This window comes from Pinus tabuliformis, chromosome 9 (assembly GCF_031772625.1).
Source record: "Pinus tabuliformis cultivar Carrire ecotype Pingquan chromosome 9, CPIR1, whole genome shotgun sequence".
Taxonomy (NCBI): Eukaryota; Viridiplantae; Streptophyta; class Pinopsida; order Pinales; family Pinaceae; genus Pinus; species Pinus tabuliformis.
The window spans coordinates 667,878,016-667,891,486 of NC_142307.1; the positions used below are offsets into that span (position 1 = coordinate 667,878,016).

General features: G+C 38.2%; 1 pseudogene; it reads right to left on the reverse strand.

Annotated features, from left to right (window-relative positions):
• The window catches only part of LOC149150437 (uncharacterized), a 56,061-nt pseudogene extending 45,076 nt beyond the window's left edge, over positions 1-10,985 (reverse strand).
• Positions 10,986-13,471: the final 2,486 nt, after the last annotated feature.

Sequence of the window (13,471 nt, forward strand, 5' to 3'; positions counted from 1 at the left end):
CAGAGGAAAAGATAGATCAACGACTTAAGAAATAGCCTCTTTGAGGGGGAACCTCCTTTACATCATATAAATGAACAATTCTTGGATGATACAAATTATAAGATATCCTTCGTATATATAGGAGTCTATGGAGTCGCAATATAATCAGAGCCTACATAACAATAATAATGTAAGGGTACAACAATAAAAATAGTGGGCTTCTATGGGGAACAATAATAACAATATGGGGGTTGCATGGGCACAAAAATAACAATAGGGGGCAACACTAGTATTATAGGGACCTAACAGAAAATAAAAAATGTGAGTTCTTAAAGAATAACACATTGACTTGGGGTCTATTCTATAGGGAATCATGTATTTATACAAGAATACTTATATTCTATATAAAACTTCAAAAATGGCATAAGCGCATAAAATCAATGAAGGAAAGATGAAATAAAGTACATGGAGCTAATTATAACTCACTACTACAAATTCACTCAATTTTGATGACCTTTGGTCATTCTTTCGACCCCCTGTCATTAAAATTTACGACAATTCTTGATTCCAGTAAATATCACAGATGGTGCGGTCGAAATTTGGACATCCCAACTTTTCATCAAAATTGTGACACAAACCATTATCAGAACCTTGGCCATCAAAGTTGTATGTTTTCATCAAAATCCCTTTCCATAATTGTTGTAAATTTAACAAACATTACATCGATCTAGCAACAACTAGTGAATGGCCATCATCACAAAAACCTACACATCTTTGTGAGATGACCAAGGAAAAGTCAGGTCGTTCTACTGACACGAGGTTTTTTCATCTGACAATATTTCCATATCCTCTACATTATCTTTCAGCATAACCATTGTCAGAAGAAAAGAAAAAACATCACAAGACATGCGCACTTTCGTTGGATGACCAACTAGAGTTCAAGTCAGTGTACCGATGACTTGTTTTTAATTCTATAAATTTTCCATAATTGCGATGCACTATGGTGTAGGAATCGACGTCATAATAATAACGTATTTGCTAATTTTAAAAAAACAAAAATCAAAAAAATAATGAATTTCTTTTAATTACAAAATTTTAATCAATTTCAATAATACACACACACACACACACATATAATACTAAAATTATCCATTTTTAAAAATATGAAATCCCCCCTTTCAAAACTTTAGAAAACATGTGATTTTTGGCTTTTGAACCATTTTGGAATATATATAACCATGTTTTAAAAGAAATGATAAAAACCAAAGGTGGAGGGAATGCAAGCTCGGAAATGAAAAAAGCCAAAAGTGGTTTATGAAAACCAAAAACAGCTAACCAAGAGCCCCCTGTAGTGGTTTTTAAAATGTGTCCGAGGGAGGGTGTCCCGCTTTTGATATCAACTATTGATATTTCATACTATCGACTTTTTCCAAACCATTTAATGCTGAAACCCCCTCCTACATTAAAATTCAACGAGCCTGGGGGTCCTGCATACCATAAATTTGGTTGATTGTTGTGCTTTGACTAATATGATTCGTCGATCTCTCCAATATTTGGAAGAAGGATAAACCTTGCTTTATGTTATGCATAACAAGACTCTTGAACCTAATTTCTTCTCGATATTCCTCAAATGTGGCAAGTGTGCTTTGTGGGTTATTAACCTTGATAAATCTCTCGATTTTTCTAAATGGAAATCCAGGACTCAATCCAGCTTGTTTTGAAGATGTGTTCCACAGTTTGACGAGTTAAGTCACAATCGAGATATGTAATAGAATAGTTATCTTGATGACAAGTTTGCATAGCTTCAAAAATCCTAAACTGTTGGCTACAATAGTCTAGGAAAAGTTTTTTTTTTTTAAATTGAAAACCAAAATTTTTCCCCAAACTGGATCTCTCAGTGTCATGACTTGGAATTCTAAGAACTGTAACGTATGGATCCAACCAAATAATAATAGTCCTACAACCTAATTGAAATTTTAAATCATATGTAATCAAAGATACGCAACTAAGTACAGTTCACAATAAATAGGCAATGTAAGGAGCCTCCTTTATTGAAATCCCATCCCATCATGCTACAGATGGTAACTTCATATCCCATGGTGTCATAGCATCATCGTCAAGGTTGATCTAGAGGGTAGTATGCATGCTCAACATGCACCCTCCCTCTCCAAGAAGGTCTATCTTTGTACGAATGATGGTGCTTTTCTAGAAATTTAATATTCACATGAGCTAACAAGAGGGTTGCAAGGATGGGATATTCATTGCAATTGCAGGTTGAATCGATTTTTCAAGCGTGGGAAATTTTTCCCTTCCAAATTATAGCCATGTGAGGACCATCATGCTATGAATGGAAACTTCATATCCCTTGGCGTCATAGCATCATCATCAAGGATAATATATAAGATAGTGTGCATGCTTGGCATGCACCCTCCATCTCCAAGTATGTCGATCTTTTATACGAACGATGCTTCTTTTCTAAAAAATTATATTTACTCAAGCTCATAGGAGGCTCACAAAGTTGGGAAATTCATTGAAATTCAAGGTTGAATCGATTTCTCAAGTGTGGGAAATTTTCCCCTTCAATATTATAGCCATGTGAGGACTTCATTGCTCTAATTTAAATTCTCCCCTTGGAGCACTAGGTTTTCCTCAATTGGATAGATGTGCCTTACGCACTTGGTTGAAGCTCTAAAGAGTGGATAATTTAGTGTCTTCCTTATATATATTTTCTTTCTCAGTCTCCCCTGTCTCCTCCTCCTACGCAACCCTCCTCCATTTGCACTCTCTGATTGTCAAGTTACCCCTTCCCTCGATTTTCAATTGCAATCTCACTCATTTTTTTCCAAAATATCACGCTCCTTGACTTCGTGCTCCTTCCTCAATGCAACAAGACACATGGACCATTTTGGATCTACCCCTATAGTTCTAGGAGGTTCCAAAATCTATGAATCTTGTCTTCACCCTCTAGTTTCCCAACATGAAGTAGATGATGATGTCCATGAGCATATCCAAAATATTTATAACTCAATTCACTTTCTCATGAACGAAGTGGAGCAACTCAAAACCTGTGTACAATAGCTTCAAGATGAGAATGAAGCATTACATCACATTATTGTTGATCTCCAAGCTCAGCAAAATCAAGAAGATCAAGTAAGTGACAATTTTGGAGCCTCGTCAAACATGTCTATTGACTTCCCTACTTGAGGACTAGTTATTTTTTGTAAAGTTTGTCTTTTCTGGGGTACGGGGACTATAATGAAAATGTTGTCGCACATGTGGAAGTTGTTTTTGATATAAATGTAAATATGGTCAATATGTTTTATGTGGACAATTTTTTTGGGAACTATGATCTACTTGACATATATTGTAAACACTCATTTTCTTTAATACAAAGATGGCTTTTTTCTTCCTAAAAAAAATATAGCTCTTAGATTGTATGTTTGCAATAGTTTTTTAGAAGAAGGTCTGAGGTGTTTTTTCATGTTCTCTATTGTCGAATTTTGTCTGAGTTTTTTTCTACTACACAGCGGCGTAGACTTAATATCAGCCTAATCATTTGTGTCAAAAATAAATAAATAAATTCTTCAAACATATCATATGAGAACAAAAAAAGATATGAACAATTTTATATTCATAACAAAATCATTTCCAAAATAAGTGCTACATAGTTTCTAGCTCCTGCGTCTTAGTTTAAATATAGATAAATTAAAATAAAAAATAATTAAAAGCATAAAGATTCCATGAAAAGTTTATATTAAAAATGTAATTGTTATTTCTCAAATCCACAATCATATCCATACAAAAAAATATCATTTGTGTCAAAAATAAATAAATAAATTCTTCAAACATATCATATGGGAACCAAAAAAGATATGAACAATTTTATATTCATAACAAAATCATTTCCAAAACAAGTGCTACATAGTTGCTAGCTCCTGCATCTTAGTTTAAATATAGATAAATTAAAATAAAAAAATAATTAAAAGCATAAAGATTCCATGAAAGTTTATATTAAAAATGTAATTTTTATTTCTCAAATCCACAATCATATCCATACAAACAAGTGAAGGCACTTTTCAAATGCATAGAATAAATGACATGGCGCAAAAAATGATTCGACTAGGGCATGGATAATCGTTACTAGTGAGTAAAAATTGTGTTTAGTAGTTCTAAAGATGTATCGATCTATGAGTTGATTAATTTCTACTTGTCATTTTAATTTTCTCATTGCATATGCAAATCTAGTGGCACGGGATCAACAATGACATTTGATTTATTATTTAAAGAGAAATGAGCCTATTGGAGGGGCTAGTTAACTTAGTCTACTAGCCCAGTCGAGTTGGGAATTTGCATTGTAAATTGAGTCGATTCTCTATTTAGTCGAGAGTCTAATTTGGATAGGTTAAATAATTCAACTAGCTCAGTCGAGTCAAGAATATTCATTATAAAGTCTATCGATTCTCTAGTCAATCGAGATTTTAAGTCATATAGGTTTAGTAAGTTTTGATAGTTAGATTGTTATAACCATCTTGACTAAGTATATATATGATAATGGATGTATCAATGTATTATTTCTTATTGGATTCTCAAGACATCATAATATAATATACTTCTTTTTTGGTTCTCTACTACATTGTGTCTCTTCCTTTATTCTTATGTTGCATATGTTAATGTGAGTTATTTTGTCCTTCCTAATAGTAACCAAAGTGCAATATCTTCTAGACTACAAGCCCAATGTATAGAAAGAGATGGGTGGGTTTTAGAAGCTAGTGTGATCTACCATATTGACAAGTCAGAATGGGAAAGTCCAATGGTCGTGCAAATAAAAAATCATGACCCTGCCTAATTGAGAACATGCATCAATTTCTGTGGGCTAAACAAATTGATAGTAATTGATGCATTCTCGACTAATTTTGCCAAAGAAATGATAAAAAAAAATATAAACGAACTTGAATCGAATAGGAGAATTAATGAGGAGAGATAAAACACATATGATTGTGTCATGGGAAATAATAATAGACAACATGGAAGCATATCAATCAAGTGGATAGGTCCAATCAGTGCATGGAAAACAATCCTTCCTAGGGTCACTCGCAGTTAGGACCATGGCATCCATCAATTCAATTTATAATGAAAGCAACCATCGAATTTTCAGAAGCATGGAAGCCACGTGGTTCACATGAACCAAATTGTACGGAAAAATTAAATCAGCATGTGACAAGATGTTTGAGGAAGGTGGCATCAGATAGAAATTACGACACATTTAGTTCTATTCCTATTAACTCGATAAAATTGACAGACTTGTCAATTACTGATATGGAAGTTTCCCCGAATACATATTTATATCTTACAGAAATATCAGACTTGCAAAGTCTTGTTATTTCAGACTACTCTGAATTGCTTGACTGTCTAGGAATTGAAGAATTTCAAAAATATTTCAGAATGGCTAAGGCACGGGTTCTATTCGAGGATGAATAATTTACAGTGGAGCCAAGAACCAAAGTAAGATTCAACCAGAAATCTGCAACAGAATTGGAGATCCGACTCCATAACATAAAACAAGAAAAGATATTTGAGCCTTCTTGGGAGAAGCATAACAAAGCTTTTCGAAGTTGGGTTAAAATTGGTAATAAATGGATTCTAGAAACATCAATACTCAAAAAAACTGGTTTCTAACATATAATTAAAGCTCCTTTGATTGCAAACATGCAAGATCTTAAAGAGGAAGCTATGAAATTCCACATTAGTAGCTTTCATAATGGCTTCCTCTGGCTGGAAAAACTAGTTCCAATTCTGTTATTGTTGCATATAATATCACAGCTCTCCCTCATAAAGGAGAGAAAATCCTGAAAACCACTGGTGCTATCAATTCTTGGCTTCATGAATTTGCTAGAGGAAATACTGCTAAGAATTATAAAAGATTAATAATTAATCAAGTTTAGAATACAGTGACCAAATGGGCATGTATTATTTTTGCACTATGTCTCATGCTTTCTAGGAGGCCCTCCGATGTGAAGCTCTCTATGTTGGAAGAAACTAGAGAGATAGTTAGGTCGGGTAAAGCTTATAACTGCGTAGAGCACATCGCTAACATGGTCCAAAATAATTCTTATGAATGCCATAATTTTGGTAAATTCATTTGGTTTCCCTCCTTGTTGATTTTTTTAGAAATGAAAGAAATATTACCAGTTAGGGAAACATAATTTACCAAGAGGTGAGTTCCTTTAATGAACAATTTCTAATTTTTCTCTCATAGTTGTTCAGGCAAACCTAAGTCACTAAGCCCCATAAAATTTTTCAAAATTGGTTGTTAAAGGTAAAAAAAGTGTCTAATATGTGGAGGTTACCGCAACACATCCGAATAATGTTACCTCCTTCATCATACACTCAATTGTGGCTAGAAAATACCAAGGTTACGTTATATCAAGTCTTGAGATGTAGACCCCCAAGAGCTGGTGTATCAGCCCATATTTGATATTCACATAACTGAGTTGATAGGTTGACAAGATTTTAAAATTTTCACCTCAGGCTTGGGAAGCACCACCAAACATATTGTTACCCCATGAGCAGGAATAAGGTAGGGAAGAAGAACTATATACTAGGGCATTTAAATTTTATCTTTCAATACAAGTTACAAAGTCTTCTAAGATGGCTCCAATTGTTGAAAATAGCAACAAAAAATGTTAAAAATAGAATCAAGAAATATCCTAATTTAATTTGTCCTAAATTGGGAATAAAATTGTAATTCCACATCTCATGACAACTTGTAATAGTTAACTAATTTATTTTGACTTAGTTAGCTCAATTAATTCAAGTTGGTGTCGAACTAGAGTCATGTCGGGTGTCTCCTACAATTAGGAGCACTAGTTGAGTTTATTTTGAGTTGTAACTTGCAGTGGTGGGGTGTAACCTATAGTATTGGAGGGTAACCTAGAGTAGTGGGGTGTAACCTGGAGTAGTGGGGTGTAACCTACAGTAGTGGGGTGTGTGGTGTTGCATGATGTACAATGGGGTGCTTCATGTCAAACAGTAGGGTGTAACCTACAGTACTGGGGTGCATCCTGCAGTAGTGGGATGTTTCCTGCAATGATCAACCGGTAAATTGAAGATTGACTCATAATTAACTCATGCTTGTTAGATCATAGAAAGACCCAGTTGAGATTGAAGTTCAAGAACAGTGTACCATCAACTATATAATCGTCTATTGATTTTACTATTGATAATACATTTTTCCTGAACTTCAATCTAAACCAAGTCTTTCTATAATCTGACATGCATAAGTTGATTAAGAGTGAATCTTTAGTTCACTGGTTGATCATTGCAGGCAGCACCCTACTACTATAGGTTGCACCCCACTACTGCATGTTACACCCCATTATTCAGGAGGAAGCACCCCATTGTACATCAATCAACACCACACTCGACTGTAGGTTACACCCCACTACTATAGGTTACAACTCAAAATAAACTCAAATAGTGCTCCTAATTGTAGGAGACACCCTACATGACTCTCTTTAAACCCCCCACTCAAATTAACTGACCTAACTTAGTTAACTATTACAAGTTGTCATGGGATGTGGAAGTACAATTTTATTCCTAATTTAGGAAAAATTAAATTAGCATCTTTATTGATGCTATTTTTAACATTTCTTGTTGTTAGTTTCAACACTCCCTCTCAACAAGAAATGAATTCACAACTATCCCAATCTAGTACCTTTGTAATGTTCTACATGCAACACTTGTCACTGTTGATGTTGCTACTATAACATCTATAACCAAAAGGCATCCAAACAAAATAAACCGAGTCAATTGTGTATGCAACTGTCTACTGGGAAAAATTGTTTTGTTGCTTACTCTGCTACTGAGCCTCCTACTTTGTTGTCAAATCTTCTCTGCACTCCTCAATATCTGACCAAAATTGATCCTCCTGCTATTAAATATTGTGGGGTCCCATAGCAAGGTAATGATCCATGAGACAAAAAACACCTCAATGGATCATGCCCAAATTTCTACACCCTTGGTACTATTTCTTCACATCACACCACCTCTCACCTGGAGGTATGGTTGCAAGTGGTCCCTCTGCCCACTTCGATCAAAATTCCCCCCTACTAGAGGTCTCTTCTTGAGTGGATGGTTCCACCCAGTATCCTTTCTTCTTCTCAAATTGTGGTTGCTCCACAACTTGTTGAGGCTGCTTCTGAGGTTGCATGTTGAGAGGTAATTTATGCTCCCTCTTAACCACCAAGTCTCTAAGCTTTTCCTTTCTCCTCAAGGCTTTGCATGCATGAGCTAAATATGATCTACTCATATTGTTTTTTCTACTGCTGTGTTGCTTCTTCCGTACTGCTGCTACAACCACTACAATAATGATTCTAATCTCCACAGATCCTGAAGTACTAGCTTCCATAGGGTTTCTCCCTATAAAACTAGACTCCCTCTGAGTTTCGATCTCCATGTTGAAAATCTATCTGCTCCTCAATCTACCAATATTAATGATCACAACTCCATTTGTGTCACTAAACATTGGCTCACTGATTTTCCCACTAGCAGGCTTCTAGCTCCATTAATAATTCTGCACATATGGTATTCTAGATCTGCCCTGAACTAGAGCTCCATCAATATGCAAGGATACTTCGAATCATTTTCTTCTAGTGTGATTTCATCTCCGATACCATGTAGAAATTTCTACAAATCTAGCTCTGAAGCCATGTAGAAAATCCTTGTAGATTCAAATTGCATATTGTAATATGCTAAAACAATTGACTTGAATCTACTCTACTCATAAACAGAAATAATAAACAATTGATGAAATCACAAATAATATAATATAAAGAATTCAAGCACACATAATACAATAATTTTATGGGGAAATCCACAGCTAAAATCCCATGTTATTTGTATATTGCATTAGTCGAAGAATCTGGATGAATACAATATGTTATGCTCAACCTTGAGCTCAACCTGCATAAGTATTTTCTATCCTTTTCATGACAGACTTCCTTTGGCCAATACTCGGCCAAATTTCCAAGCCTACAAGCTCCTAATTCCTTTCCCTCACAAGATCCACGCATAAACTTGTGCTTCATATTGTTTTGGCGAGCACGAGTTGGTGAGACCAAGCAATAGGAAGCACAAATTTGTGCATGGAGCTTGTGAGAGTAAGGAATTAGGAGCTTGGAAGCTTGGAAATTTGGTTGTATTGGCCAAAGGCAGTCAGTCAGGTAGAGGAAAAAAATAATTGTGCAGCTTGAGCTCAAGCTTGAGAATAGCATATTGTATTCATCTGGATTCTTTGACTAATGCAATATAGAGATAGAAGGGGTTTTTAGTTGTGGCTTTCCCCAAAAAATTGTTGTTTTATGTGTGATTGAATTCTTTCTCTTATATGCTTCATGATTTCATCAATCATTTATTGTTTCCAGTTGCCTTAGTGGGTCCTGACCCAGGTTTAGAGTTAGTTGCACCAAACAAAACCCTACACTACTAGCACTTTCGGCATAAATCCGCATAGCGCAGACTGAAGTCTCACCTGAAGTAGTATGGGGGGATGTTGGAACCAAGTTTCCAAATCCAGAGATTAGTGTGATGTCTTTTTATGACCCAGATCTGCCTTCGGGCATATCTCTAAGACCTTAAGGCTTAGCATTGTAATTTCCCTCAATTGGCCTCTAGACCTCCGCAAAGGTCTACGATTAGCTTCTGCAGACCTTTAACAACTAGATTATCTACTTACGTGCATCATAGACTAATCTTAGATCAGAATCCACATAGACTTGCTTTAGTGCGTAATAAACTTAACAGAAGGAAATATATTCTTCGCGTAATCACTTAACATTAATTGTGTTCAGTTAATAAGACAGATCCAGTAAATTCACGCATCAATACATCATTATAAAGACATCATTCATTACAGCATATATCGCAATCATAAAGAACAAAAGTATAGAGATAAAGCACAAGAATTTCTGCAACAACCTTCTTTTTTGACCTTCAATATAAGTTTGTAGACTCAATACTTCCCTACGCAGTTAGCTATAGGGGTCCGCGCACTCAGCTGCGGACAATACTCTAGGCCTCTGTGCACTCAGCTGTAGAGCCTTTCCTCCCTCTAAGACTTACTTTCCTGCACTAACTCTCTAGACTCATTCCGTCGTACCCATAGACAAAATACTTCGTTTTCCCTTAGACTCTCTAAGACACACCTATTTATACATTCCCATGGTCCATGGACCATGGGTAGATCTTCAAAAACTGACTCAAGTTTACATAAACGAGGGTAAAAACCCTTTGTGACTCTTAACTAACTTTACACTCTGCGTCCACAATTCGTGGAGACTTTACATCTTTTCACATCAAAACTTGGGATTTTACCCCAAAACTGACCCCAGGGACCCCATGTGAATAGGCCCCCAACACAAAGGTCATGACTCACCCTCGAGTCACTCGACTCGCGCGATGATCTTGCTGCGAAGATCCCCCAGATCCGCCTGCACAACTACTACTTCAACCACACTCTATGTGGCTACCTGCTTCACTTGTTTGACCAACTGCTCTGTAGTTGGTCCTTCATCGGCTCGCTTGATCTTCTGCTGTGTGAACTGCAAGTTCATCAGTTTTTCCTGAATGTAGGCTGATACTTGGTAGGCTTCATCCAACCAAGGACCCAACCATACCTTAAGCACTGCCTCTTTTCTTTGCATTGCTTCTACTTGTGCAAGGAGCTCCTTTGCCTCTTGCAACTTGGTGAGGCACTACGTTGTAGCAATGGAGCGCACTATCGCCCTAACCTCCTCGTACTGCTGCTAGAGCTCATGGATCTCTGTACTCAATATCTATAGGGTGGGATATTCCTGTAGGGTCGTCACCACTTCCATGGCCTGTTCAAACAAAGTTGTGCAATCAACGACCATGACATCCATAGTAGATATCCCTTCCTTGATGGCAGCACTGCGTTGTTCCCTGACCTCGGGTGGAGTCGAAGGTTGTGACATGAATTCCAGATCCATGATTTTCATATTGAGTTCAAATTGAACTCTGGCCACCTATACCTTTTCATCGCAGATTCCCGCAGCGCATTTTCAGATCTTAGCCTCTAGTTTCGCATCCTCGGGGATGTGCAACTCCAGTACTATTCAACACGGCTCTGCAATTGTTGTCGCCAACTGGGCACTCTGTGCCTGGATTGTATCCCTTTCCTTCAGGGCCTGCGTCTTCTCGATGAACATTTGTTCATTGTTCACCCTATACTCGCTAATTAAACTGAGAGTGTGTTGCTCCCGCGCCCTCAATTTTTTTGTTCCACCTGTCTGTAGTGCGTGAAGATATTCGTTGGGGAGCACTACGATATTGAGGTCGATGTTCTTCAGGGTGCTAACAATGATCTTGTCATCGACTGATTCCATGTTTAGGGACCTTCTAGCAGCGCAACTGTCTTAAGGTCTACTTTCCTGACCAACTCGGCAGTTTGACCTGTCCCTTGTGCTAGGCTCGTTTGTGCAGCGCTGACTTGGCCTGCGCCCACCTGTATTCTGTTGGTCTAGATCTACAGTTCGCATAGATACTTCTAAATATTATCTAATGACTACATGTTTTTTTGCTCAAATTGTTGCAATAGTTCAACTTTAGTGTCACGCACTTTGTCCCCGATCTCGTCGAGATCGCCCTCTGACAGTGTAATGGGATCCACTTGTGGTTTAGTCACCTTTATCTTCTTTTGATACCCCTCCTACTGCTGTTCTCTATGCTTCCTTACCCGAAATGGGGTGCTCTACCCCTTATTGCCTCCACTGCCCTGCGCTGACTTCTCTTCCTCCTCGGTTTCAGGTGAAGGAGATTTGCTTGAAGTCGCGCTGCTCTTGTTCAGAATTTTCCTTTGCAGCGCACTGCTTTTCCATTCAGGCCTTCTCTTCAGCCTCCTTTTTTCGCTGCGTAGCCAATTTATGTGATGCCTGCTTCACTGCATCCTTCTGCATTTTCTTTGTTGAGCTCCCCGTGCCTTTGCTAGTACATGCAACCAAATTAGACGAAGTATGCCAATCTGCTCGCTAGCGCTTGATTACTTCCTGTATGGCATCATCAGTGATAGGATACGGAAAATCGAACCACTTTTGTTGCGGGTCCTTCTGTGCCTAGATGTAAATGTGGTGGAATTCTGCCTTGAACTCAACATATTCAGACAATTGTTCATACACAATTGGGGACAATCGTGGGCGCTATTTGATGGCCATGCGGAAGCTCGACTCCATCAATATCCATAAATTTTTTGTTTTAGTAACTATGCGGGGTCCTTCATGGCCCAGAGGGAGGCAAATTGTGCAGCTTCCAGCAATTCGGCCTCCACGGGAGGAAACTGGTTGTCCTCCGGCAGATCCCAAGCAACAAGCACAATGGAGAGCAACAACCACACATAGTAGAAGGTCTTTCTCTCATCTTGGGCCTCACAACAATTTGCAAGGAACTCACTACATAAGTATCGTGACTAGTTAAACTACACGCCCTTCGCGCATTGTGTAGCCAACAACACCACAGGTGTCAGAACCTTGTCTATGCAACACTTCCTCATAACTTTGATGGCTAGTATCTGGGTGGAAATATTCACCGTGGGATCATTGATGGAGGTTATGGAGTAGCTGCACAGTTTCTTGATAAGCTCGAATTTCTTTTTCATCCTCTCCACCAAGTCCCTTTCGCTTGTCTTTTCGCCAAATTCCTTGGCCAGATTAAACCCTCATGCAGCAGGTGTGTGATCTTGTGGATGATCATATCCGTGATGGAGATAGGCACACCAAGCCATAAGCACCCATCGTGCACCAAAGTAAGAAGTTGTTGTCTATAGGTGGTATTAATGTTAGAGCGATGGTAGTGGGGCACCCACAGTAGGTTCAACAACCCGGATTTCTCTACTCCGCAGAGCCATTGAACTGACTCCAACTCAGTGACCACTGAGTCTTTTTAATACACTCACCTCATATAATTCTTCATCGCAAGGTGGGGGAACCTCTCATGGTCAGCCAAGTCCCAATCTTCCATTTTTAAAAGGGGAACCCACGCCAGGTGCGGACCTTCAAAGGTTATCTTTTCCGACAACATAGGCGTGTGAATAACGAATTTCTCTGATTCTGGGTCCCTTGTGAACTTCATCTTCCCTTAACGCAGAGGGATATATTCTGGCAACTTGGTGATGGGCTCCACACCCTCAGAATCTATATTTTCAGCTCCCTCTTTAGCCTCAAAATTTACAACCTTCTCAAGTTGCTTATCCTTCTTCTACGTCTAGGCAATAGAATACTTCCTAGGTGACTCGCACACTGGCACTGACTGTTTCTGCTTGTCTTTCTTCGGTTTTTGGGGCTCCCGCACTAGTGTAGGCTTCGGCCTAGGCTACCTCGGTGCCATAGGCACAGGGGTTGGAGCCTCCATGCTCACAACCTCTGGAGTAGCTCCTTCGGAGGCGACAGTTCCTCCAGTGCTTGCAATCTCAACAGGACTTGGT